The sequence below is a fragment of the Mus caroli genome, chromosome 1 (assembly GCF_900094665.2).
Source record: "Mus caroli chromosome 1, CAROLI_EIJ_v1.1, whole genome shotgun sequence".
NCBI lineage: Eukaryota > Metazoa > Chordata > Mammalia > Rodentia > Muridae > Mus > Mus caroli.
Genome location: NC_034570.1, coordinates 9,311,213 through 9,338,240, shown reverse-complemented (window position 1 = coordinate 9,338,240; position 27,028 = coordinate 9,311,213). Strand labels below are relative to the sequence as shown.

Below are 27,028 nucleotides of genomic sequence, written 5' to 3'. Positions count from 1 at the left end.
CCTCTGCCTCTGCCTCTGCCTCTGCCTCTGCCTCTGCCTCTGCCTCTGCCTCTGCCTCTGCCTCTGCCTCTGCCTCTGCCTGCTTCTGCCTCGAGTGCTGGGATTAAAGGTGTAGGTTGTCACTGCCCAGCTTCAAGATAATTTTTATATGACTCATGTATATTATTATGTGGAGTTAAAGTAGTTTGTTTTTATGACAGTATGGTATTCAGTTAAATAAGATGGCTGTAACTTGTTTATTCTTATGGTTAATGGCTACATACATTACATACTTAGGAACAGAGTTACAGAGTCATCAGTCATGTATGATCTGCTACAATGAATGACATGTGTTTACTGCTCTAGTTGGTGATGTGAACCTGGGAGATCAGGGCTTAAACATGAGGTAGTTTAAAGTCTCATGCAGTAGTCAACTTTATTCAGAGAATCAGACAACTTATATTCTGAGGGTTAAGAAGAGTCCCCCAAGTTCAGTGGACAATCACAAGGACAAGCCCCACGTGGCAAACCCATGTTTGCTCATACAGGCATACAAATAAATAAAAATAGCTGTAATGACTGATCTGCGGTAAACACTCTCCTGCCTACTACACCTGGGAGGGGCACAAAAGCACATCCCAAGAACAACTGCGTGTTTTTGAAGAAACTGAAATCACATGTGTTGTTCTTAGAGCTTTCTCACAGGCACTCAGAAATCTCCTCACAGGACTCTGTTACTGGACTGTGTTCTCACAGCCAGACAGCTTTTGCTTTACACATCAAAGATACATTTTCTCAGTCGTTTCTAATATATATTGGCTTTTTGAATGTTGGTCTATAATCCAGTGATCTTGTTAAATTTAAATAGTTTATAGATTATTTAGGATTTTTTTATATTCAAATTACTTTTTCATTATCAATGTAACAAATCTTTGTGTGTGTGTGTACGTGTGCCTGTATGCGTGTGCACACCCCTAATCATTCACATGTGAGTGTGACCACGTGCCACAGTACCTGTAGAGGCCAGAATACAACCTCACCTGGTTTGAGCCAGGATCTCTTGACTGTGGCTGCTCTATATTCCAGGCTAGATGGCCCACAGACTCAAGGCACTTTCCTTTCTCTTCTTCTATCCCCCCCCCCCACAAGAGTGTGAGAGGACAGGTGCAAGCTATAGATCCATCTTTATGTGGGTTCTGCAGATTTGCACTCATGCCCTGACCTTTGCATGACCAGTGTTTGACCTACCGAGTCACCTACTCAGCCCCTCATTATGAATTCATATGCATTTTTCTTGTATTGGCTAGGGTATGTTGTACAGTGGTGAATTCAAATAGTTAACACCAGGCCTAGAGTCTCTAATTTTCTTTCCCAACCCCAAAAGGAAGTTGCAATGTTTCACTATTAGTATGACACCTGCTACAGCCTCTTCGTAAACACACATCATCATATTGGGGCACTCCCTACTCTTTCATTTCTTAAAATGCCAAGTAGTCCTTTGTTCAGTATAAATTACATAAAGCAAAATGTATATATCCTGTGTTATAACTCAATAAAACTGAATAAATAATTGTCAAATGTGATCATCACCCTGATTATTTCTTCATTTCTAGAAAATTCTCTGTCCTCTCTCCAGTCTGATAACTATTGCATCAACTTCCATTGCTGTATATTCATTTTGCCTACTCCTATGCTGCATAGAAATAGGAGGACAGCCATACTACTGCATAAAACTCACTACTTTTTATGGTTGAGAGCCCATTGTAGGAATTAATTATACTTTGTTCCTCTACTTATCCTAATGATGGTTCCTGGTTCAAGTTAGGTCCCAGGTCTGTCCTGTTAGGAATAAGATTCCATTGACCTTTTTGTCTGTTCTTACAAGTAAGATTTCTGGGGCTGGAGAGATGGCTCAGCGGTCAAGAGCACTGGATGCTGATCAATTCCCGGTACCCATGGGGCAGCTCACAGCTGTCCATAGCTCCACCTCCAGGGGATCTGACACCTTCACACAAACATGCATGCAGGCAAAATACCAAAGCCCATAAGAAATAATAATATAAACGAGTTATTAAAGGCTCTTGCTAATGTGTCTTCGGTGGGCATATGTTTCTACTTCTCGTTGATGAATACCCAGGGGAACTTGGACTAGAACTGTACTTGCTGAGTTTTCTAAAGAGGTTGCAGTGCATCCTGCCTGGGCATCTGTCCTCTCTGTTTGTCCTCTGTGCCCCCAGTCAGCCAGCAGCATTCCTAGTGGGTATGGTTTGGTAGCCAGTGTGGCTTTGATTTGCATGATTTCTATGATGACTAATGACTTTAAGGATCTTTTCATGTGTTTCATTAGCTATTCACACACTTATGTAAACTGACTGAGTTTTTTGCTCATTTTGTCACACTGTGGGGTTTCTTGTGGTCAGTTCAGAGGTGTTTCTTAATCTAGATGTAGCCAACTTGCTTGGTAAGGGAATCACAAATATGCTTTCCCAGTGTGTAGACTGCTTTTTTACTGCTTGTATCATTTTAAATAACAGGGTTATTACTTTCTGGTGAGAAATTTAATAACATAATGCTTGGGTTGCTTTTGGTTTTTGTTTTCCTTTTGTAGATAGTATCTTTTATGTTTTGATTGAAAAACTTCTCTGAGAGGATGTGCTTGGGCAATGAAGTCCCTGCATTGCAAGCATGAGGACTGGAGTTCAGATTCCCAGCATCCAGGTAAAAGCTGATTGTAAAGCCTGCTGCTGTAACCTCAGGGCTGGTGTGGCCACTGGGGCAGAGATGGAGATACGTGGAGCTCATTGGCCAGCTTGCCTAGCCAAATAGAGGAAGGAGCTTTAGGTTCACTGAGAGGCCCTGTTTCAAAAAAATAAGGTGGTGGCTGGCCATAATGACACACAGCTTTAAATGCCAACACTGGAGAAGCAGAGGCAAGCAGATTTCTCTGGGTTCAGGGCCAGCCTGGTTTATATATTGAGTACAGCCAGGACTCTACAGTGAGACTCTGTCTTAACAAACAAAGAGGCAGAGATGGTAAAGGAAGGTGCCTGATGTTGCATTCTGGCTTCTATACAAATGTGCTTGCACACTCAATTCACATGTGTGAAAAACAGAGACATGCAGGCACATATAAATTAGGAAGCTTGGACAGGGTTGTCACCATGAGCTCCAGACCAGCCTGAGTTACATACTGGAGTCATGGCCAGCTTCAACAACAGGTTGAAAAACTTGATTTTGTTACTGTTTTGAGACGGGGTTTTACTAAGGATTCCTGACTGTCTTGGAACTCACCATAGAGATCAGGTTAGTCCCCTATTTGTAGAAACTTGCCTGTCTGCTTGCCTCTGCTTCTTAAAGTGCTAGGATTAAAGACACATGCTACCACATGTGGTATTTTTTCCCTTACTTCATTCAGTGCTGTGGTGACATCCAGTATTTTCTTCTAGGAGCTTTATCGCTTTGACTTTAACTTAAAAATAAATTTTTGTTTGTTTTTGTTTTTTATTTGTTTGTTTAGGTTTTTCAAGATAGGGTTTCTCTGTAGCCCTTGGCTGACCTGGAACTCACTCTGTAGACTGGGCTGGCTTCAAACTCAAGAGATGTGCCTGCCTCTGCCTCCCAAACACTGAGATCAAAGGTGTGCACGGCCACCGCCCAGCTACATTGATGAATTTTAAGACATGATGTGGATGCCAGCAGAAGCGTCGCATCCCCCCAGAGTCGAAGCTGTCGCTGGTTATGAGTGTGCTGATGTGGGAGCTGAGAGCTGCACCCAGCTCCCTTGGAAGAGCGGTATTTGATCTTAACAGCTGAGCCATGTCCTGGCCTTGACTTTAACTTTGAAGTTCAGCTCTGTCTCAGACTCATTTTGACTCCAGGTGTGAGGTGAGCTTAGTCTTTTCTCTACACTGACCTTCCTTTTTCCGCTTTGACGACTTTAGGTAAGATTGGTTGACTGTAACCAGTTGGTTGTGGTTCGCACTTTTAATTTCAGCACTCGGGAGGCAGAGGCAGGAGGAGCTCTGTGAGTTCAAGGCCAACCTGTTCTACAGAGTTCCAGGACAGCAAGGACTACATAGAGAAACCCTGCTTGAAAAATCAAAAAAATGAAGAAGAAAAAAAAAGATTAGTTGACTCTAAACTTGCTAAACTGATGTATTCTGATACATTGATTTACCTGACTTCTTACACGTTGATCACTACTTTGCTTAGCGTTTGTAGGTTATAGAAAGCATTGAAGTTGGGGATGGCTGTAATTTAAATGGTACTCCTGCATGCCTACCCTGGTTATTTTAGGGGACAAATACTTTGATATACACTTTCAAATTATATCAATTTTCACTCAAGAATCCTGTGAATTTTTGATTAGGATTGTGCTGGGTGAATATCAACTCAAGCAGGGAAAACTCTAGATATTGGTTCTGATTTCCGTCTCTGGTCTTCTAGCTCAACTGTCTCTGGGCCTGGTGAAACCTAGCCTGTGGAAGAAGGGTGTGGTAGAGCTGAGCTGCTCTCTCTTCTCAGGAGCCAGCAAGCAGAGTCCCCTGGAGTTAGGGGCAGGATATTCTTTGCAGGCATCCCTCCGGAGTGACTTACCTCCTCCAATGAGGCCTCATGTCTCATCTCCCTCCTTAATACTACCAGGGTTTAAAGCAGGGTTTTAAAAAATGTAACGGCTTTGTACATTTTTCAATAAACTTATTCTTAAGTGCTTTATAATTGTTTCTTCTTCATACAAAGAAAGAAATTCAACTGACTTCTGTGTTTGCTTTTATGCCCAGCAACCTTCAGATCACTGTAGTTGTTTGTGAGTTTCTATGTATTCGTATTCATACATGCCCTCATCCATCAGGGAGGAAGAGGGGTCTGTTTCCTTTGCTTCCCCAACTCACTGGACTGGATTTTCAGAGATGTGGAATAATTTGCCTGTGTTTACACAGACAGTATAAGGGTTGAAACACACCACAACCTGATTTCAGAATCTTAAAATGACTGTTGGGGCATTAGGTATTTGTTGTTTAAGCAGCAAGAAAGATACAGCTAAAAAAACTAGGGTCACATGGAGGAAGGTCTTAATGTAAGGCGAAGAGTTTGAATTGTATTCTGTAGATGATAAAGGACCATTAAATGCTTTTAAGTGGGAACGTAACAGTGGATGTGGGAAGATAAGAGCCAGTTCATTTATTCATTTCATGAGTATTTATTAAACATGTATTAGGTTGTAGGAATTGTTATAAGATAAAGGTGAGGATACCTTGTTACTTGGTAGTGGAGACATTAAGATTCAAAGAACAGGATCTTAGCACAATCTGTCAGCCATGTGGGAATGTAGCTTTATGACCTTGCATACATTATTGAATGAATAACTCTGGACCACAGCTTCCTGATCTATAAAATGGGAATAATATATACAGTGGCAACTTCTATAAGAGATAAGAATGTATGGAATATGCTTGGCTCGTATTGAACACTTATTTATGGTGGGTTTTAAAGATATTAAATATTTGATTAAATGTTTTTATTCAATAATCAAATTTAAATCTAACTTTGTACATTTTTTACTTTTGTATTTCTGTGATGACTGTAGCTTTGTTTTGTTTCCTGTTGTTGTTTTGGCTTTGAAACAAGGTCTCAGGGAGCCCAAGATGCCTCAGTTGAGTGTCTAGGTTTGCTGCCTCCAGCTCCCCAGTGCTGGGTTACAGTTGCACCCCCCCCCCCCCACACACACACACAGCTTGTTTACTTTTTGTTCTTGCTGCTTTGGTTTTTTTGAGACAGTTCCTCAGTGAATCCCTGCTGTGCCTTGAACTCAGAGATCTGCCTGCCTCTGCCTCCTGAGTACTGGGATTAAAGGTGTGTGCCATACCATGCTCAGCCTTACTTTTTTTTTTTTTTGGATCTGCATAAAAATATGACAAAAATACCATTTATACTATTGTGTTTGAGTCATTGCCAATTGTACCTATGAAAAATTGTGTTTGGTGATGGCTTTATGGTTACATATGTAGTCTACTTCATTTTTGTTTTTTAATGCAATAGAAACTATTTCATATTTATTCACCTACCTTATTTTGCCTTTTGCAATTCTATTTTACTATCATTACAACATGATGTATGCTAAGAAACTAACACAATAAAGAATTTCTCATTTTTATGTTGGGAAAGTTGAGTACCTTGAAAGTTGCCTATGGAAGTGAAAGCAGACAAAACCAGAGACGTTTGCTTGCTTTGGAATGGTGCTCTATGTTTATAGTCTCAGATCTTGGGAGGCTGAGCTAGTTCCAGATCAGCCTGGCTCCATGAGATCTTGTTTAAAAAAAAAAAAAGTCTAGAGCTAGGGAGATGGCTTGGTGGTTAAAGTGCCACCTTATAGTGTGAGGACTGGGATTTGTACTGGTGGAGATATCAGGTGAATGTGCCCGCCCACCTGTAATTCCAGCTCTTGGAAGGCAGAGATAGGTATTTCCCTGGATCAAACTGGCTAGCTAGACAAGACATTATCTGTGCATTCTGGGTTCAAGGGAGCGAACGTGCCTCCATGAATAATGTTGACTCTGACTGAGCACGTTTAGCAAAACTCCTTGCGTCAACCTTGGGCTTTCATGAGTGAGCATACACACATGCACATTTATCAAAGGAAAAAGTGACTACAGACCAGCAACATGCCTCTGTTTGTAAAGGTCCTCGCTAATATTAAGTCTGGTGAGTTCAATTTAACCCTGGGATCATATGGTATAAGGAGACAACCTACTTTCTGAAGTAAGTTGTCAAGGATGGCTTTGAACTCATCCTGTGCCTCTACCTCCCCAGTGCTGCAATTAGAAATATGAGCCATCATATCAAGTTGATTCTGAGGTCTCAGGAATTGATACTTCAAAACATGGAAAGCCTTTTTTATAAGAATGTTTTATAGTGTACTCATGTAAATAAAATAAATAAAATTTTTAATAGAAGGGGGGCTGAAGAGATGGCTCAGTGGTTAAGAGCACTGACTGCTCTTACAGAGGTCCTGAGTTCAATTCCCAGCAACGGAATGGTGGCTCACAACCATCTGTAATGGGATCTGATGCCCTCTTCTGGTGTCTGAGACAGCTACAGTGTACTCATGTAAATAAAAGCAATGTTCTATGATTTGGACCCTGGCAAATGAGGTATGAAAGGATGGGAGGCCTCAGCCAGATGCAGTTGTTCCTTTTCTTTCTTTCTGTAGCTTCACTGGTCCATGCTCAACTACAATTTGAGAATAGTAAGTGAAAATGTTCATAAATAACTCACAACTTTTACATTGCTTGCCACTATGCCATGTAATTTTACAATGTCTTCTTCAGTCCAACTTTGTACCAAATCCATCCCTTTGTGTAGTCTCTGCTTACTATCTATGCTTTTTGGCTACCAAGAAAATCTATAAAGTGTTCCCTTCAAGCAAAACAATTCAAGTACAGAGAGATGTGCGTGGGAGAGCCTACATATATTTGTGTAACATTGATTATAGTATAGCTTTCATTGTTTTGTAGTATTAGTTACAACCTCTCACTCTGTTTAATATATAAACTTCATCATTGGTATCTAGGTAAAGAAAAAACATGTTAGGAACTTGGTACTCTATGTGATTTCAAGGGTCACTAGAGGGTATTACATTGGCTGAGGGGGGAGGGGTCTTGGGCCCTAGGAGCTTACAGTCTGGAAAATGAGAAGGGCAAATGCACAAACAAGGCCACATGCTCTGTACAAACAGAACACAGTAATACTTATGTGTTGTTGAACTGGCACAGGACTTAATAGGCAAATGCAAACATAGTTTTCTGCAACCCAGAAATCATTGTTCAGTATGAGTCTTGATACATACAGGAGAGATTGTTACTCAAGGCAGCTCAAAGATGATGTATTGATAATAAGGCTGGTTCTAAGAATACAAAGTTAAACATATAAAAGCAAAATAAATAAATACCACAGTTATAACATGGGTGTGACGTCTTGACACTATTTCAGAACTCCAAAGTGACATGATTCTTCCAGGTTCCGCTGGAGTGAGGCAGCGGCAGCTGGGCATGGAGCTCTTTACACTACTGTAAGAGCTGTTTGGTTTGTTTTATTGCTTAGAGACAGTCTTGTGTCTTGAGCATTCAGTAAGAAGGTGCACTGAGTAACACAGCATGGAAGCAGGGATGTGTTTGTCTGCACATTCATCACAGGTAGTTTTTTCATGTTAATTCTGCTGCCACTGAGTACTGGACTCTGGATAGCTGCCTCTCCCCTCAAGAGGAGGAATAGAAAGCAACAAGAGTCTTTCTTAACTCTTAAGAATTCAGGACAGGAGAAGAAATCTAAGTGGCAATGGGGACATTCCTGCAAGGAACCCAACCTTCCTGCAAAAATATTATAGGTTAAGAGTGGAGGAGGACAGATCGTGGGGACACTCTGCATCTCCTGGTTCTGTCCCTAAGCTGCTTAAGGCTTTTGAGTCTTCGGGGAACATAATTTAGTTATTCTAGCTAATTAAAAAAAATCCTTAAAATTTACTAACAGGAGGTCAAAACCAATCATTCCAAACAGCAAACACTTCCCTGAAAAACGTGAAGTACCCCATTGCAGACCTCCTCCCGATTCCACTCACCAATGCTAACATTTGCTACAGCTTTCCAAATATTTTCTAGATATAGCCAAGTAGGCATATACTTTTCTTTTTCTTTGTCATAATAAACTGGAGCTAAAAAAATACGATCAAAAAGCATATGTTTTGCAATTAATGGACCTGGGCTCAAATTTTGCCCACCTTGCTTACTGTGTAACTCTACAAAAATTACTTCTTTAGGTTTCAATGTTTTGTGAGGTATAAAAATAGCAATTACTTCCTAAGGTTTGAGGATTAAAATTTGGAGTGTGTGTGAATCACTTAATGCAGTGCCAAGTCGTTACAGTTCAATAAACACTTATTGTCTATGGCAAGTGACCTTTCATAAGAGTTAAAATAAGGAAACGTGTTCCTGTCATATTTTGATAACTTCCGTTAAGCAAACAAATGTTACTCATTTCTTTCAACTAATTATATCTAAATGGAAAAGAAGTTGCTTTTCCAGTTAAAAACCAAACAACATTTAAACGTAAAAACTCCTCCACGTCTCCTTAATCCCAATACTCCATTGAGGATTTGATAATGGATTCCCCAGTTAAAAAACAAAACAAAACTTTTGTTGTCTCACTGCGTGCGGAGAACACTCCCCTCGGTCTTTCTAAATACTGTGCAGCCTTTGCTTTGTCAAGCAATCCCGGGGTGGTACCCCGGTAAGTTCGCCTCCCGCGGTCACGCCCCTCTATCCCCTCCAGAGACCTTAGGGACAGCAACTGGCGGGGCGTATCCAGGAAGAACCTAGGGGACATGGTGGCCAAGGAGTGCGCCCCGGAACAGCGTCTGGGTGCAGAGGTGCGCCCGAGGGGTGCAGGCTGCCGGCTACCCGGCCCTGCCTGAGCGCGCGCGGGAGGCACCTCTGGGACTAGGTTTTCCGCGACCTTCTCGCCCCAGCGTCCCTGCCGTCGGAGGCGCGGCAGTCCCTTGGCCTCCACCCCCCGGCCCGGGCCAGTCCCCCTTTTTAGCTTTCTTTTGGGCATTGCCCTTTGCCCTCGCATGGAGTCCTCTGTTGACTCTCCCTTCACTTCCAGTCACCCATAGGTCACGGTCCCTAGACCACAGCCACCCATCTTGTCCAACTCTCTGAGCTCTGAAGTCTCGCCAGCCAGGGAGATGCTGAGGACCCCGCGGGTGGGGTAGCCCCAGTGTTCCCGGGCCCACGCTCCGGGGCGCGGGACGTCAAGTTTCCGCCCGGTCCCCTGAGCGGTGACAGCGTTCGCTCGGAGGCGGCGGGGAGGCGGAGGGCGGGCCAGCCCCGTGCCCGAGCCCCCTCCCCTGCTCGCGAGCTCGCGCGGTCTGTGTCTCTCTCCGCAAGTGCAGAGCCGCGGAGGAGGAGGGGGAGGAGGAGGAGGGAGCTGGGGGAGGATCTCCATTGAAATAAACAACCAGGCAGCAGTTATTAACACGGGAACATGGCGGCCGCAGCCTGGGCTCCCGCGGCGGCGGCGGAGGTCAGCGCCGACGGCAGCCCGCACCTGACGGCGTGACGGCCACATTGGTAAGCGCGCCTCCCCTGGGGGCTCACGGGCGGCGGGCGGGGGGCGCCGCATTCCCACCCGGGCCGCTGCCCTTGGTGCGCGCAGCCCGGCGGAGCCGCGCGCCGGCCGGCCGGGCAGGCTGTTGTTGTGTGCGGGCACCGCTGCCCAGGCGTGCGGAGCCCGCGACGCCCATCCTCGAGGCGCGGCCGAGCCGGGGACTCGGCTCCCGGGGGGAGGGGGGAGGGCGGGAAGACGCCGAGTCCCCGGGAGAGAAAGGAGGCGCTCGGGCGCCGGGCGAGAGAGCTCGGGAGACGAGCCCTGGAGCGCGAGGCGGGCGGAGGCTGCAGCCCGCGGCGCCGGCCGAGAGGTGAGCACCAGGCTGGGAAGCGGCGGTTGTGCCGCGGGCCCCTGCTCCGGCCCCCTCGAGGCTGCGCGGCGCAGCCCGGGCAGGCGGGGGAAGCCCGGGCCGGCGGGCGCAGTCGCGGCCGGTGCTTTCTTCCCGGGAGGCGTGCGGCCACTGCTGCACGGGTGGGAGCCGGGCGAGGGGAGGCAGGACCTGGGAAGTGCCGGGGGTGTGTGAAGGTGACGCGGCCGGCAGGGGCGGCGGCGGGGGCTCGGGCGTCTGGGGGGCCTCGGGCTTGGGTGGCTTCGGGGCGGTAGCGCTCGGGCCGCGCAGGCCGGGCCGCGGTGGGGGCGGGGAGCCGGGGTCGGGCGGCGGCGGCGGCGGTGGCGGCGGCGCCGCGCCGGGCTCGCCCCTGACTTAACTTTCTGGGTGCGGGCATGTGTGCCGGAGGCGCGCTGGGGCCGCGGCCGGGGGCGGGAGGCGGGCTGCGGGCCAGGAGGTTCCGGGTTGGCTCGCCAGCGCCCCCTCTTCCGTACCCCTTCTGCGGCCCCTGCAGGGACAGGCCCTCGGGGGCCCCCCGCGGGAAGCGGGAGGGGTCCTGGCGGCCCTCGCGCCCGGGTCACGCCCTGGGCCGGGGACCCTCCTCTCCGGGCCCCTGGAGGCTCCCGGGTAGGCGTCCAGGGTCGGCGCCGCGGGCTGGAGTGCCCGCACCCCGCCCCTGGGGGAGTCCTGGAGGCGCCGCGGCCGCGCTCGGGGGTGGGTGGCTCGGTCCCTGCTTCCATGGTCCCTCCCTTTCCCCTCCCCCAAGTGGCTTCCGGGGCCTGCGGACTGAGGGGCGGGAATCGGGGACCCGAGCCCCTTACTCGCCGGGAGTGACGTTGGGCCTCAAGCCTAGAGGGCTTGTCACTGGCAGGGGAAACTTTCCCAAACCCGAGCCTGAGCTCGAGCACCCTCCTCCGCCACCTCGTCCTCTAATCCCACTCCCACTCCACCTCCTCCGACTCCTTCCCCTCCCACCGACCCGAATCTGGCTGTGCCTGACTGATGGGGCAGTGAGCCAATGGAAGGCAGGGACTGACCTGCCGGGTACCGGTAAGCCAATGGTGGGAGCCAGAGGCAGGAAGGGGGCGGGGTTTCTTCCGTCCAGTTAGGGTTGAGTTGCAGGCGGGGCGGGGGAGCCATGGAGACGCCGCGAGCCCTCCACTCTGGCGCGTCCCTTGGTCACCCGCACCTGGGTTTGTGGAATAGTGTCACTCACAGAATCTGTGACCTGGGGAGACCTGCATAGGTGCGCGAAGATATTGCTTTTCTCTGGTGCTGCGAGAGGCGTTGTTTTAGACATGACAAAGTCTAAAGCCACTTCAGGATGTGGCAGTAACTGCGAGGCCGGGTTTTAAAATGGCATATGTTGATAAGTGACCGCGTTCTGGATCTCAGCACCAGGTGAGATCTTTGAAGGTCTGCGTTAGTTTCACTGGGCCTCTGTCCAGCACCCGGACGATGGAATTGAAAGGGCACCCTGAGAGTAAAGGCGCAGGGTGGCCTCTTGTGAGGTGATTTTTAGGAGTGCTAAAGCATTCTTGTTTGGAATTGGCCTCACTGGGATCTTGTTTAATCAGACCACCACCAATTTCCCAAGTCTCCTTGAAAGTTTCGTGCTTGGTCTGGGTGTGACATTTTTACAAACTTACTGGTTATGCTGTGCATATTTTTTGTCTTGTTCTTGGGTAAACAAAATGAAGTTTTGAACCAAAGCGCCACTAAGATACCAAGCGTGGGTACTTAGCAAAACTAGCCAAAGAATATTTGTTGGCAGAAAACAAAGGAATAAAGTATAGCAGTATAGCTTTCCATATTACTCCTTACAAAAGATTCGTAAAACATTTTATTTATTTATTTATTTATTTTTAATTTCCTTAAACACGAATGAATTGCACAGTATGTGGCTACTTCTCTGATGTGTAAGAGGTCCAGAGCTATCTTTGGTTGTTTTAACTGTTTGGGTCCAGTGAACTGACTTTCTTGACTCCTGAGTTTTAGGAAAGGGGGGCGGGCGCTGCTCCCGTGAGGATCCCAGGTTGCTCAGCCGGAATTGCGGTCTGTTAAAGACTGCCGCTGCTGCAGTGCTTTTTGTGTGTGTACATGCTCTGTTCTTTGTTGGTGAGGTTAGTCCAACCGGACAGCAGCAACACATTCCTTTTCCCCGTTGGATTCTTTGGGAGTTCAAAGGATGAGGGATGTTAAACTGAAAATCCATTCATTTTTGGAATCTGTCACCCATGAATTTAATTTTGGGATTTAAAAAAATAATGGGCACGATCCACACTGGGTTCTCCAGCTTTTATTACTATTGGGTTATTAAGAAAGGACTTGAGAGAGACTAATGTAAGGAAAGAGTAATGTATAATATGTGACTTTCAAATCTATAGTGTAGATTCCCAACCTGTGTAATTTTAGATGTTCTTGTAGAAGTAAATTGCTCACCCCCCCCTCCCCCCAGGGTTTCTCTGTGTGGCCCTGGCTGTCCTGGAACTCACTTTGTAGACCAGGCTGGCCTCGAACTAAGAAATCTGCCTGCCTCTGCCTCCAAGTGCTGGGATTAAAGGTGTGTGCCACCACCACCCGGCGTAAAATTGCTTTTTGCTGTAGCTTTTGAAGTGTTATTTTGGTGATAAATGAGTCAAGTGAAAGATAAGCCCTTAATTCACCTGACAGAAGTAGGGAGTATTGTAAATTAATGCTCAGAACCCAGCAACATTCAGAGACTCCCACTACTGGTTAATTTGGGAGGCCACTCTGATGCAGGCCCTTTCTCTTTCCTGAATTCTTAAAAGCAACCCATTATTTCACTTCATTCTCCATAAGGATCCCTCAAAGCGTTCTTAGATTCTTGGTGGCAGAGAATAGCAAGTCGCCTAATGCCTGGTGAGGGGAAAACCTCGCAAGCATATGGAGGCACCTAGAGAAAGATGTGCATTGTCAGCAGCGGCGATTCCGTTGTGTGCTCTCTTGCTGGAGCTGAACCTTCTTCCTCCTGGGAATTTCCCTCTTAAAAGAGAGGATTTCTTTGACTTTCATTCATGTGAATTTAATGCTTTTGAGGACTTAATATTTTTTAAAATATTTTATTTAACCCTTCATCGATTAAATATAATTTAGATGGCTTTCAGCATGAGAGACATTTTACTGAAAATACATATAAAAGATGGAGGGTCCTAGGATTGCATAAAGGGTTAATTCATCTTGGTTCTCCCCTTGCCTCTCAATAGATGTATCTTATTAAAGCTTTCCAGTCTCTCTGGAATCTGTGATCTCTGATTACGATTCTATTTTACATGTAGAAGTTAAGGACTCAGTGCCTTAGCTGTTTCAGGCCACAGTAGGTTGCTATTTGACCCATACTTTGACAGCTTAGATCTCTAGGAAAAATTGTTTTTGTCGTATTGGATACAAAGGCAGTTCGTATATTGTTAGAAAGAAAAAGCACGAACAGTGACCCTTTAAAGCATTTTTAATAGAAGACTAATTTTCTGGTATGCATGGGTGTCTTTGATATCTTGGTCATTGTTGTGTTGTGGTTGAAATTATATTTAAAAGTTTAACTGATTTTTAGTTGTTAACATGACAAAACCAATGTTTAAGACCTGTTAGCTTTTTAGTTTAATTTTTTTAAAGATTTATTTATTATATGTAAGTACACTGTAGCTGTCTTCATACACCCCAAAAGAGGACATCAGATCTCATTATGGATGGCTGTGAGCCACCAAGTAGTTTCTGAGAATTGAACTCAGGACCTCTGGAAGAGCAGTCAGTGCTCTTAACCACTGAGCTATCTCTCCAGCCCCATGATACTGATTTTTGAATGAAGAAAAGCCATGGAATGGAAAACACAATGTCCAGTTCTTCCCCCCCCCCCCCCCCCCCCGTTTCTATCACACACTCCTTTGCCTCCGTGTGTTTATGCGCTTCTTTCTTTCTTTTGTTTTTGTTTTGATTTTTTTCCTGCTTTTTGATTTGTAGATGAGAGAAACAAGAAGGGGTGCCATGGCATACCACCCTCTAACGCCTCTTAAAGTATCCCACCTGGCAGAACTGTAAAGTACAGTTCAGAGAGCATGAGGGAAACTTTACAGATGCCAGATGTTCTAGATAGAGGCGACAGTATGACTTGTGTGGCTGTCGTAGCAGTCTATGTGACTTCCTAGCTGCTGTGAAAGGGAGAGTAGAGTTGGCAGCTTACAGTAACGGTCACTAGATGTTCTGCTGGTCTGCAGTAGAGCACAAGCCTTGGCTTCGAGAGCAAAGAGTCTCTGTGTTTAATAATTAGCGATATTCATTCACGTTTCTAGGTTCAGAGGCAGTGGCGGAATGCTAGGATTTGTTTTAGGCCGGTGTTTATTTGGTTCTATGGTTGGGAATTTCTAGCAAACTTGAATGAGTACAGTGCGTACGGTAATGTTTCTCACAGCTGCTTTGGAACTTCTGGACATAGTGTCAGTCATCAGGAGGAGGTTGCAAATCGGGAGATGTTAAGGGGCACTTGACAGATAGATGGAAACTGAAGTTTGCTGTAAATTCTGGTGGGACTTATATCTCAAGCCAGCCAGTTCTTATTCTGTCCTGGGCCCATGTTTAGCAGAATCTTTATTTTGGGTTTTGGAGGTCTTTTCTCTGCATTTTTTTTCTTCTTTAGCAATTGTTTCATTGATTTATTTCATCATTATTGATGGAAATTTGACTGTCCTGGCCTTGACAGTGTATTTGGTAATAAAATCTTCAAGTTACAGAGCCAGGGACTAAAGGGAGGGCCACAGGCTGGGCGATGGGCGATGGTCTCCTTCCTTCCTCCTTTTCCTCACACCTTGGTGGTAGGGAAGAAAATATTTGCCTTAATCTTGTCTTCTGTGTGAGTGTGTACTTTCAAGTCTGTACTATCTAGCAAACTTTGCATGGATTTGCGATTCTGTTATTTTTCCTGAGAGTGGAATTATGTTTAGAATAAAAAAGTTGCAGGACTTGGGGGATGGCTCAGTCAGTAGTATGTCTGCACTGCAGGACTGGAGTTTGTTTCTAGCACCCATGTAGATGCCTGGCATGGCTACGTCTGTGATGTCAGTGCTTGGGAGCAGAGACAGGCTGAGCCCAGAGCTCACTAACCAGCATAGTCAGCTGTGGGCTTTGGGCTCAGGGAGAGTTGTCGTTGTCGTTGTTGTTTTAAATGAGATGGAGAACAAAGTGCAGGGCACCCTGAGTTCTGGCCTTCACATGCACACACTTATAGACATACACTTCATACTCTCACATACCATCCACAAGGTGTTTAAATGTTCCCTTGATAGATGAGCTTAAAATGAATTAGATTCCTCTTTATGAAAATGTGGACGCTTATGACTGGTTCAGTTTTGTTTGGCTTGAAGCTTAAGTGCTGCTCTAGGAGCCCTGTGTGGTATGGTACATGGTTACATGGTCAGAGTGGTCCTGTGCAGCTGGTAGGGTGTGACAGGGTGGGTTGGCAGGTGAACCCCATCATCTCTGTCCCACCCCCTCTCCTATGGCCATTCCTGTGCTGCCTCCTCTGGGCCTCTGTAGCCTGGCTTTAGCTCTGTATGCAGCCTTGTGTTCTGCTCTGGCTATGGGTCTTCTGGAAAGAGCTCATTCCTGTCAGGCCCACAGTGTCTGTATCAGGGATAGAGCCAGCCACTTTCTAGGCTTTCTTATGAGTGGTCCATTCTTTTGATTATGGCCACAAACACATAAATACATGCTGTTATCCTCATGTTCCAGGAGGTTGGAGGTTAAGGGGAAGTCTGGGATGGCTGTCCATCAAGAGTCTGGGATATAACAAATGACCTTAGGACTCTCAGCTGTTCAGTCTAAGAAGGAACAGATCTGAATAGCTGAGGTTCTGCTGACGTTCCCAGTCATGGACTGAGAAGTTCACTCCTGTAAGTCATATATACAACTCGTACCTCAACTATTCCTGAAATTTCAAGATCCCCTTACCTTTAAATGTCAAGAAGCAGGAAAAGCAGTGAAGTAAACTGATGGAGTTTACTAAATGTGTCTGGGGTTAGGGACATTTGTGATGCACTTGGGTTTTTCATTTAGATGTGTGAAGCAGTTGTAGCATCCTCCTTTGGCTGCTCAGGAAGGAAGTGGACACACAGGTATCAGATAACTTCCAGGCTCACACAGTTGGGCTACTGAAGCACATTAGAACCCCAGGCAGCTCTTGCTTCTGGCCTGCTGAGCTGGGGTTCCTATTGGCTGACTGTTAGGCTCTTGCGTCAGCCTTTGTTAAGACAAGACAACATCCATCCATTTATTCTGTGAAAAGCATATTCTCATCTGTTGTTCTCTGTATGGGAATCTGTTTGTGGGGGATCAGTAGGAAATGTACCCAGGGAACACTTTCAGGGATATAGGTTTGGAAAAGACAAGGAGTTGACATACATATGTGGTTTCTTATTTCTTCAATATAGATTTAATGTTGTCTGTTTAACTGTCGGACACAGGTTGTGTGACGCCTTTTGGTGAGTGTTGTGCACTCCATGTAAAGCGGATGACTCTGCTGAGATACCATAGACCCAAAAGAAGGCTGATAATATATTCAGTCATCTGACTTCTGCTATGCTATTTGTGGAATTCTTCTGTCTGCTCAATTGTTTGCAGGGAGCAGGCGCGCTTTCAGGAAACTCGCTCCTGTGCTCTGCCAGGATCTGCACGCTTTGCTTGTAATGTTCCAGCTGCCAGGACCCAGGGCCTGTTGTCAGAGATGAAAATGATGCATGGGATTTTTCGTTGGTCACTTATGTCCCCAAAGGCTTCACTTGGAGAGTGAGCGAGTTCCGGAACTTGCTGCTCACTGCCCTCTGCCCATTAGAGGCCACAACTGAAGGAGGGTAGGCCCTTCCAACAGCTCCATCTTGCTCATAGGATCTGCTCGTGAACAAACTTCCTCTGCCTCTGGTGTCACCCCTGCTTTCGTAAGAACATTTAATAATTATCTTAAAATTTCTAATTATATTGTTAATATGCTTAAGATTAAAAACTTTGAGCTGTTTTGAAAATGTAAGTTAGAATATTGAATCGTGCCAGGCCTGGTGGTGCAGTTCTTTAATGCAATCTTTAGGGAGGTAAAGAGAGGGGTGTCTCTGACCCTGAGCCCCAGTTCATGTACAGGGTAGCCATGACTAAGTAGAGAGGCCTTGTTTCGAAAACCATAACCCAGCACAAACAACAAATGTTGGTTTGTGTGTATGTATGCAATTGTGTCTTGAGGATGTTACTCAGTGCTGGACTGCTTGCTTAGCATGTTCAAGGTCCTGGGTTCAAGCTCAGAGAGATGCTCCCTCCCCAATGTAATTGTGTATTTCCAAGGACCCTTCAGCATTTCTCCAGTCATTTTAGGCCATCTTTAGAGTCTGTGCAAATGGAGACTAGATAATTACATAAGTAATATTTTTTAAGAATTATTTTTATTTTGTGTATGAGTGTTTGCCTGCATGTTTGCCCAGGCACCACATGCATGTCTGGTGCCTACAGAATCCAGAAGAGGGCATTGGATCTCTTAGGACTGCAGCTGTAGCTGGTTATGAGCCACTGTGTGGGTCCTGGGAATCAAACCCAGGCAATTCTTAAAGCGCAACCAGTGCCCTTAACCACTGAGCCATTGTTTTTTAGTTTAAGGAACAAAATTTTAATGATACTTTTAATGCACTAAGATGTGTGTGTGTGTGTGTTATTATTCTCTACTATTATTTCATTCATATATTTTTGTGGTGTTATGCCCAGGGCCTCCAGTATGCTAAACACTAGATCAATATTATATATAAAATCCTAACATGTATATAATTAGAATTACTCATAGCTGTCACATTCATCTAACATGTAATCACTTCTGAGCAGTTATTGTTGGGATGTGAGAAGGAAATTCTTCCACATGCACTTGGTAGGTCCCTAAGTAAGGATTATAGAAATTCATTAAAATTCAGAGTTACCACAGTGCCATGTCCTGAAGTTGCTGTCCTGGGCTGGGGGACTCCCTGGCCCAGAGGTGATCTTTTTGCCTGTTCCTGTTGTGTGTGCTGCAGGGGCTGTGTGCAGAGGAGGAAGCGGAGTGAGGCAGGCACCAGAGTGAGAAGTGAGAAGAGCTTCTCTCGGTTTCTACCAGGAATGCTTTGCACATCTTTCCCTCTTTTTCCTTCTGTCTTTCTTCCCTCACCCCCACCTCCCACCCCAAGTAGAATTGGAGATGTAAAGATGAATATGGGCAGAGGACAAACCAGAAGGATTCCATGTGAATGAGCATGGTAGGTAGTGTCCCTTCTTGGTAGGTAGGGCTAACCTATTTGCAGCACTTAGTGAGAGAAGTAGCTCTCTGTTAGGAATGTGACATGTAAAATCATTGCTGTTGTTCAGTGTTGTCGCAGCAGTAGGGGCACTGATGTGTAATTTAGTTGGATTGTTATATTCCATGCCTTTTCATGTTTCTCTGCTGAGGGATATTATTACAGTCTTGACAATGTTAGGTGATCCAAGTGGCTCACATGTTATAATTGAAAATATTGAAGTGATTTAAGATGGTTCAAAAGTGTAACCAAATGTTTAAGACCTTAAGAATGTTTGCCTCTAAATTTTTTTGCCAGCTGTGTTGGCGCACGCCTTTAATCTGTGATCTAAGAAAGCAGAGCCAGATGGGCCTCTGAGTTCGAGACCAGCCTGACCTCTACATAGTGTGTTTCCAGGCTATCCAGGGCTTCAAAGTGAGATCCTTACTAAAATAAGCACACACATAAATAAGTAGAAAAGAATGCAAAGAGAGAGAGAGTAAGAATCCTTGCCTGTGAGGTCAGAGGATATAGCTCGGCTGTCAAGTGCTTGCTTAGTGTACAGGAGGCTGTGTGTTCGCTAGGCAAGCACAAGTAACCTAGGGGGTTCCCAGCAGCAGTAAACCAAGTGTCCCGGCACACCTGTAACCCTAGCCCTCAGGAGCTGGAGCCCTTGGGTCAGAGGTTCAAGGCTATTCTCAGCTATGCAGTGAGTGTAAGGTTAGTCAGGAATATGTGACTGTTTTCTGCTCCTTCCTTTTCCCAAAGGAAAAGAATGCAATTTTTAAAAAAAGATTTATTTATTTATTATATGTAAGTATACTGTAGCTGTCTTCAGAGACCCCAGAAGAAGACATCAGATCTCATTATGGATGGTTGTGAGCCACCATGTAGTTGCTGGGATTTGAACTCAAGACCTGTGGAAGAGCAGTCAGTGTTCTTAACCGCTGAGCCATCTCTCCAGCCCCAAGAATGCATTTTTTATAATTTTCTTCTGAGCCTTGGTTTTCTTAGTTGCTTTCTTAAGTTGTATTAGTGTTTTGGTTCCTTAAGACTTTTCCATTTAAGGGTGATAGAAAAATTCCTTGAAAATGTTAGTTTTCATATTCACTACATCAGAGTCTTGGCAGAATAAACAGGTGGTGGAGAGGAGAGCCAGCAAGGAAGTCCCAGGAAGCGCTTGCTGCTCTGACGTGGACTTTTATCTTCAGCAAGAGGCAGTTCGGAAGCTTGGTCTTCAAGTTTCCACTTCACACAGTTAATTATGAATCATAGCATAATGGAAGACTGAGATATTAGCTGTAATACAAGAAAACAACACAGTCATCACTTCAGACACAGAATTGACCATTTTAGTCAGTATTGACAGTTACCCTCTTACCCTCCCAGCCCAGCATTGTGCCTGGACATGAAGTGGATTGGAAAACAAAACTAGAGCTTGGGGTCTCAGCATAGCAGGAAGCACCTGGGGCTGCTCTACCTGGACTGGGCTGGCCCTGTTCCCTTCAGGGTCCTGACACCATCACTGAGAGAGGACTCTTGCTTCCTGTGAAGGCTGTATGGGTGGGCTAGTGGGGAGGGAAGGAGAGAAGGGCTGGCCTTGCTGGTTGGGAGAGTAAGTCAGACCCCTGATCACCACCAGCAGAGCAGCTGTCTGCACCTGGATCTTCCCAGGAGCCAACCTGGACTGTGCTCAGGTGTCAGGTGCACAGGATTCTAATGTGCACGTTCGTGGAGGACACCAGTGTACAGAGGGGCTGTGCAGAGAGGGGACCCTACTGAGGCAGAGAGTAAAGCAAGAGTGTTATGTCCATCCTCTCTCATCTTAGAGGATTCTAAAGGATGTTTTAATAGTCTCCCGAGTTATCAAAAGTGCAGGTGACTGATGGTGTTGCCAGTGCATGCAAGAAAGAACTACTGCTACATGGTGACATTGGCGTCAGTGTATATTAAGATGCTTTGTCCTGTGTCCTGGAAATAAATATAGTCTATACATCTAAGCAACTCAGGAACTTGCACTTGCTTTCTCATTGGTTCAGAATACATGTGCCTGTGCATAAACATAGCACACATACACATACATGCTATACACACACTATATGTATGCATACACATACTACATGTAATTACATTATATATATGTATACATATATATATACATATATATATATATATATACATACATACATACATACATACTGTACATGTGTGTGTTTATTTTCACCCCAGACAGTGTGTAGAACAGCTGAACAGCATAGAAGACTGTTTTTCTAAACTTTCTATTTGACTGACACTTAAATCTTTCTCTACTGCAAGCCATTAATAGGTTGATCTTCCCACGGTATTCCTTTCCTAATAATGTCATTTCCCACTTACTATAGAACGATATCTTTAAACACTTACCTCTGCGTCTTTGATGAACCCACCCTTCTTCTATTTCTGCTGGCACATGTTGTGGTATACCCTCTTGTTCTCTTGATTTGCCTAGAGAAAGTAGATGAGTTAATCTAAAATTTAGGAAGCATGCCTTTGACATAAGAATTATTTTAGGAATTCCTACTGCTAATTTAAACCTGAAGTAATGAACCAGAACAAAAGGAGGAGTCCAAAAATATTCCAAAGTCATTACTAAGTAGCTTAATGAATCAATTATGGATTAAAATTGTCCTACAGGAACGGAAGCAAATCTAACTGTGTTCTCCTCCGAAACAATAAGCACAGTGTGCTTTGTCGCTGTGATACAATCACACAGTCCTTCAGTGCCAGGGTTTAGTGGTTTTTCCTCTGCATAGTATTTGACACTTTAGAGAAAATGGATTTTAGTTTATAGTGGAGAGGAAAAAAAAATGAAGAAAACCATGGGGATAGTTGGTAGTGCCAGGAAGTTAATGAACCAACCACTGCAGAGATAGTGTGCCAGGGTGGTCACTTGAGTACCTGCATTGAAGAAGCAATGACAAAAACAGAAGTGTCAACTGAAGGACTAAAACCTCAAGAGATGATGAAGTTCTACAATATATATTAATATAGACTGTATTAACACTTATAAAAATATCCTGATTCTCCAAATTTTACTTACATAAAAGTATATTTTGATTATTCTTAATTGTGTGTGCGTCTGTGTTCCTGGAGGCCAGAGGCATGAGATTCCCGCAGTCGGCGTTGCGGTGCTTGTGAGGCATCTGACATAGGTGATGTCTGACATGGGTGCCTCACAATAGAACTCCAGTTCTCTGAGCCATCTCTTCATCCCTCACCTCCTAATTTTAGTTTTTGTTTTGGACAGGGTCTCACTGTAATCCTGGCTAGCATGGAACTTTCTATGTAGACCAGGCTGGGCTGCTCACTCTTCTCTCTCTTTATCCTTCTATCGCCATCTCTTTGTATCTTTTCATTGTGAAAAATTACAAACATTCAGAAAAATCCCAGTGAGTGCCTGTGTGCATTTCCATCCGTCTCTCTGTCCATCCATCCACCCATCCATCCATTATACATACATTTATTCACCCCCCTCTCTGTCTTTGCCTGTCTCTCTGCTCTCTCTCTCTCTCTCTCTCTCTCTCTCTCTCTCTCTCTCGTGTGGGTGTGGGTGTGTGTGTGTGTGTGGGTAGGTAGGTATGTAGGTAGGATAAATCATAAATAAAGAGGTAGATAGAATTCTTCATCCGTAAAGAACAATGTCTTAGGAGCACTGCCCTGAGTCCCATCACCTCAGAACTCATCTCTTCTTGCTGAGTTTTAATTTTCAAAGCAGAATCTAGTCCACCTCATAGTTAACCAAGTCCACTCCCTGCATCTCCTTTCCAGGTTTTCCTCCTTTGAATGACTCTAAGAGTCCAGGTCAGTTGTCCTGAGGGTTTGTGCTTATCCTGCTAGTTTTGGGGTGGCTTCTGTTGCTTGTTGATGACCACTCCATAGTGGTCCACTTGGGCGGGTCTCACTGAGTCTTCCTGCAGTCTGTTTAGATTGGGCCTACACAAACCATACTGTGGATCACAAGGAAAGACAGAAAGGTCAGAACTGACTTGAAGGACATTCATCACCCATTAATCTGAGGTATATGTTTTACCTTTAAGAAGAGGTAGATTTTGTTCGGGCACAGACCAGAAGAAGGTGAGTCCTGAGGCATTAATTGTATAGTCATCTGGACAAACAGGAAGTCTGTAACGGGCTTTCTCTGACCTGCCAGTGATGTAGGGAATGACGCAGAAGCTTCTAGTTGAGTTTAAAGCTCAGGCCTTCTGCTTGGGCAGTCTCCAGCGTCTCTAACTTAACCATCTTTAAAGCCTGCAGCCTGCTATGTGGCTGGCTCTATCTGTCCCTTTCTCTGCTCTGCGTTTGTTGCTCTGTCTGCTCTCTGTATCTCCCTCTGCTCCCCCTCCTCCCAGCTCTCCCCTCCTCCGCCCTGACCGAAAGTTCCACCCTCTACTTCCTGCTCAGCTATTGGCTGTCAGCTCTTTATTATCACCAATCAGAACCTCAGATAATTCTAAATTCCCTTAGGCAAGTGAGGAAGGATGCATATTTACAAAATATAAGGCTGGTTGGTGGGTCATAAAAATGACAATACCAATATAATGCCAGCAGAGACACATCTTCACACAATATGAAGAAAAGATTACTCCAGCAGAAGCCTTTGTTTGAAATTCTTCACGTTTCTTGTTCTTTGTTGGAGAATGGTAATTTACATTCCTCACACGCTTGACTAATTTCGTTTTTAATGTTTCTGATTTTCTTCTTTTTTTATAGTCTTCATTTTGGTTCTCTCCTCCAACTTTTCCAACCCTGAAACTCTTCCTAGTGTCTTTAGTTTCTCCTGCTCCTTCAGAACTGTATGGAAGGGGTGGTGGAATCCTCACTCCCCACCACTCTTGAGGGTGTGGGAGCTTCATCCTCACCTTGTCAAAAGGACTTTAAAGGTGAGAGGCATTCACAGGGACTGCCTGGCCTTCTGCTTTTCCCAAGTACCTGCCTGATACAGTGTAGAGATAGATTATCAGTAGATATCTGTTTACTTTTAGTTGATGTGTTTAATGCTTAGGCGAGGACAAGTCACCACTGTTTTGTTTTGTTTTGTTTTCAAGATAGGGTTTCTCTGGGTAGCCCTGGCTGTCCTGGAACTCACTCTGTAGACCAGGCTGGCCTCGAACTCAGAAATCCACCTGCCTCTGACTCCCGAGTGCTGGGATTAAAGGCATGCGCTACCACGCCCGGCAGAAGTCACCACTTTTAACAACTATATTTTATGTATCTATAACAACAAACAAATTACATTTGATTGTTAATGCAGTTTTGCCTGATTTCACAACTAACAAATGAATTATTCTCATTTCTGACGAGAAGGGAAACAGCAATTCTGTCTTTAATGTGAATTTACATTCATGTATAAGAATTGGGAGGCAGAAAGATACCATCACCTAAAATGGTCACTGAAGATATCAAGATTTACTCCAGAGTAAATCTGAGTTACCAAAGACTTAGTTACTGAGACTCCTGTCTTTTGGCCTGGCCTGGCACTGCTAGAGGTGGAGTCTGATGGCCTGGATCACACCTGCACTGCTTTCAAGGGGCACTCCCACCCGAGACAAGAAATGCTGTCTAGGAAGCTGGAGGAGGATTTTATTATATCAATAGTTAATATTTAAATTGAGAAAGAACATATTTAGGAGACTAGAGAAATTAAGAAAGGAAAGAAAAATGAGTCTGGTGACCAGATTTTCAAGATTTTTAGTTAACAAATCAGGGTTATTTTATTAAGCTGAGAAGTAACAAAGATATTTAATAAGAAGATATTTTTAATTGATTTTCTAGAGCTTTCCAGAAGTGTATATTATTAGTATATTACATAATCTTGTTTTGTCATTGTGTGTTATATATGCATGCGCACACACACACACACACACACACACACACGCATATGTAACCCTAGTGCCCTGGGCCCCTCGTGATAAGCTTTCATTGAGGTCTCCCATGCGGGAGCCTCATGCACAAGCTTTGCTGCATTTAACTTGATATGGCTGCTTCTCTAACTGTTGTGTCATGCTTGCAGATGTTGGGAGTAAGGACATGCTTCTAGAAGGGTTCCATGACAGAGCCAGGCCTGGTGCAGGTCTGTGACAAGATAATTGGGGACTGTGGGCTGGGATCTCAGCACATATCCTCTCCCCACAGCCTTGGCGAGCTAGGGTTAAACCCAGTTGTCTTACATAAGCCAGATTTCACTCTGTGAAGCCTCAGAAGTTGTGTAGACACTTTAAGCATGTTGTAACCCTCTTGTAATGGAGGCTCAGCAGAGGGAGTGTAAGTGAGCAGGTGACACTAGAAGTGGAGTTACCCTGTTTATTACAGGCTAAGACAGACAACTGAAGTGTTAGGAGACAGGAATATTGACATACAAGTGATCCATTCATTATGAGATTTAAGCAGATCTTCCTTGGTTAACAAAACCCTAACACTATATCTATCCATGGGGGATAGTAAGACATTTAGATGGTTTGGAGACCCTCAAATGCAGTAGTTTGCTTGCTTTTCAAGTCTGTGAAAGCAGTTTGGTCAGCGCCATGCACTGCTGTTTAGTAATGCATTTGTATATGGGTGGCCTCATGTCCCATTTCTGTTACTGCCTTCTATTATTATCATTCCTTTAATGCTGTGATGATCAGCATTGACACATGTTGATGTCCTGTCAGTCTTAGCTAGGTCTCTGGAATTTTAATCTAAAGTAAATTGTTTTAATTTTTTAAATGAGGATTTTCTAAAGGGCTGGCTATTTAAGAAGTTAGTCCTGAAGACGAGAACTGCCTGTATGTTGGGATTCTCTATGGTCCGGCTTTTGATTTAGCCTCCCCTCTTTGACAGCTAATGCACTGTCCTGGAGTGCGCAGTGTTACTGGGACTCTTCAGTCTATGAGACGCTATTTTGAATGCTCTTTGTCAACTGTTTAGAGCAAATATGTTCCCATTTTGTTACATTAGAGAATGTTTTTGATAATCTTTTTAGCACCCAGTAGATTTAATGTTATGATGCTCAACAGGCTTTGATGTATAGTCTCATTATGGGATGTCTGTCCCTCTGTGTTCATATGGCTCCACACAATCATTGGTGAGGCTGGGAGTCATGTTTTGTACAGAAGACTGAGAACAGGGTAATTTAAATCAGTAAAATGCCTGACTTTTAAGGAAAAAAAAGTAGTTATTTTAACTACTTGGAGGTGGTAGAACATTTAAATTATATTGAAAATAGCTAAAGAATAAAGTACATAGAATTCACATTTCCTAAACTTGGAAGATTGTCTGCTTGCTTGACATATCTTAAGTGTTGGTCTTAGAAGCAGACACTGTTATTCTCCACAGAGAGTTTATACTTGGATCTGTCAGAGAACTATCTAATGGGAACTCTCTGTTAAAATCATTTGGGTGAGCCAGGCAGTGGTGGCGCACAACTTTAATCCCAGCACTTGGGAGACAGAGGCAGGCGGATTTCTGAGTTCGAGGCCAGCCTGGTCTATAAAGTGAGTTCCAGGACAGCCAGAGCTACACAGAGAAACACTGTCTCGAAAAACCAAAAAAAAAAAAAAATCATTTGGGTGGTTTGATTATAGTTTAAAACAAAACCACCTTTCTTTTGGGAATATTAATGCATAAGATTAGATGCTACTTCTGACTAGTTCAATCTGTGGCTTATTCTTCAATAATTTTCTCAGGGGGGAAAAATGCAGCTCTTGCTATGAATGGTCGGACTAATTCACCAGAATCAGGCATCTGCATTCGTTTTGGGTTTGGAAGATGGTCTGGTACAGTGGGCTTCCCAGGTAGCATAAGTAAACCTGATCATTAGCAACGCTGAGGGAGGCAGGGAGAAGCTGCCTCTGAGATTTGTACTGTATCTCTTTCTCAGTTGCAGATAAAAGTCTGTTTCACTGAAGATAGAGGATGGCCGTGGTCAGGTGTATTAGCCTGTGTTTACCTGAGGAATAGAATGTGCTTATTAGCTTAGAAGTGATGGGAACGTTTATATAAAAAATTGTTTGGTGGGGACTCGGCAGATCTACAGGGACAGATGAGATATTTAGATATAGTTAGCAGATAATAATGCTTAGGAGCTGGTTATGAAGTTTACAGGAACTTCTGAGGCTAGCACAGTACTAGAAGGACATTTATAAATACCTATCACTGAAAGAAATCTCTAAGGTGATTTTGGTGTGTACCTCATAAAACATAAACCCTTTAGAAACCTTTGGATTCCCAACAGTTATATTTAAATATGATTGAT

The 27,028-nt window shown here is 44.5% G+C and overlaps 1 protein-coding gene and 1 long non-coding RNA gene across 4 annotated transcripts in view; one reads left to right on the top strand and one right to left on the bottom strand.

The window, feature by feature from the left end:
* Positions 1 to 9,642: 9,642 nt before the first annotated feature.
* Positions 9,643 to 27,028, top strand: part of Ncoa2 (nuclear receptor coactivator 2) — a 228,504-nt gene continuing 211,118 nt past the window's right edge. Inside the window, exon 1 of one of the 3 annotated variants that reach the window (XM_021170377.2) lies at positions 9,643 to 10,103. The gene's annotated coding sequence lies outside the window, so the exon portion shown is untranslated. Of the gene's footprint in view, positions 10,104 to 11,611; positions 11,870 to 27,028 lie in introns of those variants that run through there. The other 2 variants (XM_021170361.1, XM_029476884.1) reach the window with 2 other exon arrangements.
* Positions 20,006 to 22,866, bottom strand: LOC110300278. Its single transcript, XR_002378555.2, has 3 exons — positions 22,826 to 22,866; positions 21,160 to 21,240; positions 20,006 to 20,055 (listed from the first exon to the last, which is right to left on the bottom strand). It is a non-coding gene; the product is annotated as an uncharacterized LOC110300278 (long non-coding RNA).